The sequence below is a fragment of the Camelina sativa genome, chromosome 17 (assembly GCF_030686135.1).
Source record: "Camelina sativa cultivar CO46 ecotype springtype chromosome 17, ASM3068613v1".
NCBI classification, from domain to species: domain Eukaryota; kingdom Viridiplantae; phylum Streptophyta; class Magnoliopsida; order Brassicales; family Brassicaceae; genus Camelina; species Camelina sativa.
In genome coordinates this window covers 17,585,644-17,592,104 of record NC_141896.1, presented here as the reverse complement: position 1 = coordinate 17,592,104, position 6,461 = coordinate 17,585,644, and the positions used below count along the sequence as shown (strand labels likewise).

The 6,461-nt window shown below is 45.6% G+C and overlaps 1 non-coding gene across 1 annotated transcript; it reads right to left on the bottom strand.

The window, feature by feature from the left end:
• Positions 1 to 650: 650 nt before the first annotated feature.
• Positions 651 to 757, bottom strand: LOC147923936 (small nucleolar RNA R71). Its single transcript, XR_015587875.1, has one exon. It is a non-coding gene; the product is annotated as a small nucleolar RNA R71 (small nucleolar RNA).
• Between the last annotated feature and the right edge of the window lie 5,704 nt (positions 758 to 6,461).

The following is a 6,461-nucleotide window of genomic DNA, read 5'->3' as shown; positions in this document are numbered from 1 at the left end:
CGGATATTGACTTGTTTGCTTTCGCTTTTGTTTGTTTTGAATCTCAGGTACAACCCGAGCACCCACGCGACCGGTCACCCGATCACCTGGATCGAGTTGATCCTCGTGTACACACTCGGATACTTACCTGCATGCAAACACGATCCAGAGGTAGCCAGAACCTGAGTCCTTTCTTCGACAACATCGTCAGACCTCGGCTACTCAGACAACAGCAAGTTCAACTGGAACCATCAATCATTGAGGAGACGATCAATAATCAGAACGGTCCACGAGCTCCTCAAGCAAGGACCAACATAGGAGCAGGAGATGCTCCGACTACTTACACTCAGAGGAATGGCATTGTGCCACCAGCTGTGCAGAACAACAATTTTGAAATCAAGAGTAGTCTTATCCAGATGATACAGAGCAACAAGTTTCATGGACTGCCAATGGAGGACCCATTGGATCATCTGGATGAATTTGATAGGCTCTGTAGCCTCACTAAGATAAATGGAGTCAGTGAAGATGGATTCGAGCTCAGGCTTTTCCCATTCTCTTTGGGAGATAAAGCACGCATCTAGGAGAAATCGCTCCCTAAGGAGTCCATCACCACTTGGGAAGCGTGCAAGAAGGCATTCCTCACCAAATTCTTCTCCAACTCCATAACCGCAAGGCTGCGAAATGAGATTTCTGGCTTTGTACAGAAGAACAATGAAACGTTCAACGAAGCTTGGGAACGTTTCAAGGGGTACACTACTCGATGTTCACATCACGACTTCAGTAATGCTTCATTGCTGAGCACACTATACAGAAGAGTAGTCTCCAAGATACGGATGTTGCTGGATACCGCAAGTAATGGTAACTTCTTCAACAAGGATGTTGATGAAGGTTGGGACCTAGTTGAGAACTTGGCTCAATCTGATGGCAACTACAATGAGGAATATGATCGCTCTATGTGATCTACAGGAGAGGAAGATGCCAAGTATAAGAGGGACATGAAAGCCCTCAACGACAAGCTCGATCAGCTCCTCAACCAGCAGAAGCATGTTCATGCTATATCTGAGGAAGAGCAGTTTCAACAACAAGATGGGGAGACTATGCAGCTAGAGGATGTTAACTACATCAACAACCAAGGAGGTTACAACAGAGGGTACAACAACTTCAAGCTGAATCCGAATCTGTCTTCTCGGACGAATGTTGCGAATCCTCAGGATCAAACCTATCCATCTGCAGTTCAAGGGAACCAGACCCAACAGATGCCTTTTGTCCAGTATAACCAAGGCTATGCACCTAAGCAGCAATACACAGGGACCTACAACCAACCACCTGGATTCCAACATCAGCAAGGTCCACCAAACCAATCACAAGAAGCTGAGTTACGAGGTCTTATTCAGCAAATGATTCAGCAACAGGCTACAGCTTCTATGGACATTGCAAAACGGTTCGCGGAGATGAGCAACAAGATCGACTCAGGATACAATGACCTCAATGCGAAGTACGAATCACTCAACACAAAGGTTCGATACCTGGAAGGCCACCATAACAACCAACCTGCACCAAAGATCAATCAACTCCCAGGTAAAGCTGTTCAAAACCCCAAGGATTATGCGACTGCTCAGGCCATTTTCCTAGATGATGATTATGAGGATTACCTCACTGGGGACAGTGATGATCAAGATGGGGAGTATGTGGAGAACTCAATGAAAAATGAGGCCAAATACTATATATCCGAGTATGAACCCGAGCCTTCACCCGAAGAGACTGATCGAGTTGATGATCGAGCACTGGTTCGAGAATCACAAACTGAAGAACAACCCGAAGTGGAACCCGATGACCTACACGATGGTGTTGATTGGATGAGGCATCGAGTAGATGTTGAGAAGGGAGATCAGCCTCAACCACCTGCACTGGTAGGAGGGGAGTTGGAGGAAAGGTTCAATGCTGCACTTGACATCCAGTTGGAGGCGCTTGTAGAGCGTATGGCTAAGCGCAAAGCTCCACCACCTAAGCTTTTGCCCCCACACGAGCTTCAGCAGGAAGCTGCTAAGGAAGCAGCTAGATTGGAGGATGAGGTTAAGGAAGCTGTCAAGGAAATCAGATTTGAGATTCTGAGAAGTGGAGTTTGCTTGGATCCTGAGGTGAGAATTGAGGAAAAACTTAAAGATCCTGGCTCTTTCACCTTGCCGTGTTCGATAAGACTTCGGATCTTCAAGAGCTGTTTGTGTAATCTTGGAGCTTCGGTCAGTATTATGCCGCTTTCAGTTGCTAACAAGCTGGGATTCACTGATTTCAAACCAAGTAAGCTGTATTTGGTTCTAGCCGATAGAACAGTGAGGCATCCGATTGGTATTCTGGAGAATCTGCCTCTAAGGACATCTCCAATGGTCCTCTATTTTTGCCTCTATTATAGAGTTTCTTTATTATAGAGGTGGGTTTTACTCTCAAGTACCTCTATTCTCACCTCTAAAATAGAGATTGCTATTTTTTCCTCTATTTATAGAGGAACCCTATTTTTTTTTTACAAAGGTTCCTCAATAAATAAAGGAAAAATAGCAATTTCTATTTTATAGAGGAGCATTGGAGTAAAACTTACCTCTATTATAGAGTTCCCCTATTATAGAGGAAAAAATAGAGAAAACCATTGGAGATGGTCTAAGGATTGGGAGACTGGAAGTGCCTACCGACTTCATGATCCTGGATATGGACAAGGAACCAGATGATCCACTGATTCTAGGAAGACCATTCTTGGCAACAGTTGGTGCTGCGATCAAGGTGAAACAAGGCAAGATCAGGATAGAGCATGGTGATCATCTCAAGATGGAATTTGATGTGAAGAAGGGGGTTAAGAGGCCAACCATTGATGGTCAAGCTTTTTCCACCAAGACCAAACAAAGGAAAGTGCAACATCTTGAAGAGGTCAAAACCACATTTGCCTTGGAACCTGGACAAAATCTGGAAGACCTTTTGAACCAGCCTACTGTTGTGGAGAGGATTCCAGAACCTCATCCACATGGATCCCATGCTTAAGGAGCATGAAGAGTCAAGTTTAGTGACTTTAAACAAGCTCACTTGGGAGGAAGTCCGAAAGGTATCTTTTAATTTTAGTTTATTTGCTTTGTTTGCTTTTATTTAACTTTTTTCTTTTTGCAAATTTAAAAAAAAAATGGAAAATTGGAAAGTGGGAATTGGTAAACCCGAGCGTCAACCCGACACCGTACTCGACGCGCCTGATCGTGTTCCTGCTCGGATAGCGAGTGGAGTCCGAATTCCGCAAGGAAGCCCACTCTTGGTGAAGCCCACCAACCGAAATCCTAGCCTATTTAAGGGAGTCGAACCCTTCTCCCTCTTCATCACCAATAAGTCTCCCTTATTCTCTTAAGCTTTTCAATTTCCATAAGTTTCTATTCTTCTCTCTCGATTCCAAGCTCATTCGATTTTTTTTGGAGACTAACCCTATTAACCTTGAGAATTAGCCTTTCTTTTTCTTCTCAAGGAATCGACATGGAGCCAACCGCTAGAACCTACCAAAGGAAGGGAGGAAGATCCACCTCCGTCGCTGCTACAACTGGAGGAGACGCCGCCGAAGTTCAAGAATCACAAGGGAGAGGAAACGTTCCACATTCCCAACCGTTGGGTGGACGTTTAGCCTCCCCTACCCGATGCATAACTCGATCCACCACCCGACCTGATGCTCGTGTAACCGATCGAGTAGGCCACCGAGTTCGCTCACCGAGTCCAATGGCGAGTGCTGTCCGCCGTTCTCCTCAACGTAGGGACATGTCTACGTCCGAAAAGACACTTACCGACCCTATGGAGGTCGATTCTGATGCTGGAGGAGAAGAACAAGGTGAGGTCCAAACCTCTCGATCAAGGAGTAGAGCCGCAATTGCAAGGGGGAAGAGACCGGCTTCGGAGAAGGCTGAGAAGGTGGTTGAGAGAGCAGTTGAGGAAGAAGATCAACACGCCGAGGAGGAGGAAAGAGAAAGAGAAGAGGAGCAGAGAGAGAGAACCCGCCAAGCCTTGCGGAGGCTGAAGCAAAAGGAAGTAGACACTCCGGCGAGACTATTCAAGGTCTTCCGGAAGATGAGCTTTGTTGGTACCCGATACCCTCACCGTGAGACAATGAAGAAATTGGGAATCGCTAGAGATGTAGAATTTCTGTTCGATATGTGCCACCTGGGCCAGATGATGCGATCCCACCTAGAAGCATATGAGGAGGAGACGGTCCACTTCCTTTCAACCTTGAAGCTGCACTATTTCGAGGACCACCCGACCCTACTACCCGATGGGGGGATTGGGTTCATCACCTTCTCCGTGAGGAACAAAGACTACCGACTCAGTTTCAAGGAGATGGAGAAGCTGTATGGCTTCAAAGCTTGTAGTGGGGAAGGTATGGAGGTCAGCAAGGAAGAGATGAGATCCCTATGGCTGACAATAGGAGACAAGCACCCCTACAAGTCCACAAGCTCCAAATCCGCTCAAATAAGGAGCTCTGTTTTGAGGTATTTTCACAAGTCCCTCGCATGCACTCTTTTTGCTAGAAAAGAGACTGGGAATGTGAACGACCATGAGCTTCAGTTGTTAGATATTGCACTGTGTGGAGTTTTGGATAGTGCTAGGGATGGAACACCGCTAGTAGGAGACATAGCTGATACTAGTATGTTGTTCGTGCTACTCGATCAATTCCTGTACTTGAAATCGTGGGCGGTGAAAAGGAGAGAAGGAGGCGGAGAGATCTCTATTGGGGGACTTGTCACACCAATCTTAGTGGCATGCGATGTGCCCTTGAAGGGAGTTGTTCACGAACCAAGGTGGCTGGATGCGGACTACCTTGTGCTGGCGAGATTTTTGGCCTATGAGAGGCCTAATGACATGACATTGTTCAAATTTGTCCATCCAACCGCCGGAGCTGCTCAAATGGTTTTACCCAATGTCATATGCACCAAGGTTTGGCTAGGAAACAATATTGACTTCACACCACCGTTGGAAGAGCTGTACAACCCGGAGGAGGAGTCCGAAGCTGAGAAGAGAGAGGAGACCGGGCAGAGACAAGGAGATAGCTCGGAGGAGTTTGATTTTGAGGAGTATGCATGCTCTCAAAAGCAACCAGTTGGAGTGAGGGAAGCTCACAAGAGAATTGGCTGGCTGAAGAAAATGAACAAGTTCCTGGTGAATAAGGTGAAGAATCTTGCCGGTTCGGTGAAGATAATGGGAGGTCAGATAAGGAGTTGCAAGACAAGGCTAGCTGTGCCTGAGCTCCTACCTCGGCACAAGCACCTACTTGGATGGGGAGAAGCGGACCGCTAGGAGGAACTCGAGGACTGCCACCTCCAGAATCTCAAAGAGCATCATCATACGAGCCCCGAGCTGAGGAGGACATCACCCGACCAAAAGCATCAAGGAAAAGCCACTCTGACGCCTTCCCGATGCCCAACCCGATGGGATACACGATGCACTATCCGATGCACCCATCAAGCACCCAATCGGGTGATTATGCTGGAATTCTCCCTCCACCGTACCAGATGCCATTCACGATGCCATACACGATGCACCCTGCAAGTGGATACACGGGTGATCATTCTGGACCTCTTCCGCTATTTCCATCTTACTACCCGATGCCCTACCCGATGAGATACGCGATCCCACCCTCGATCAACACCTCGGATGCTGGTCCGAGTAGGTCGTCCGTGCACATTACTGAGCTCTCTGACGAGCAAACACCGGCACCTGCTGAAGCCGGAGACGACCCTGGCTACACGTTGGCAAGTATGGAGGCTGTTGCAACCTCCTTCTTCACCAACCCATGAGGTACCTACTTCATCCAACACTTGTATATACCATTGCATTTAGTTTAATTCAACTTGTGTGATTCTTGGATTCTTTTCCAACTTTTATTTACACAGGGACTGTGTAATTTAAGTTTGGGGAAGGGTCCTAGAATGTATTTAACATTGTGTTTTATTTTCTTATTTTTATTATTTCAAATTTTTGCATGTTAGTTTTATTCATTTGAGTCTGTATTTATGTGCATTAAAAACCCAAAAAAAATTTGAAAAATTTTCAAAAAAAAAAAAAAAAGAAGAAAGTGTTCATGTAGTTGCATTTACATATTAGGATTGAGTCTAGTTTGTTTCATATAGGATTGTTGCATATGCATCTTAGGGGACAATGATTTAAACCACCTTGTTTAAAAATCAAACCTTAGGATTGAAGCTATAGCCCTTAGTCACAGTTTATTGTTGCTAGATCAATCTTTAGAAAAAAATGAAAAATCTTTGGTTAGACCCTTTGTGTCGATTGAATGCTTCCTCCACTTGCTTGAACATTAGAACATCTCTATATTATTGGATTTAATTTGAACTTTAATTGTCTTGCTTATGGAACTTGAATACTTGCTCATGGTAACTCTAAACTCGGGTTAGCACTCCACTTTTTGCCAATCTTTTCTGTTAACCCGATTCACTTGTCCTACCCATGAACCC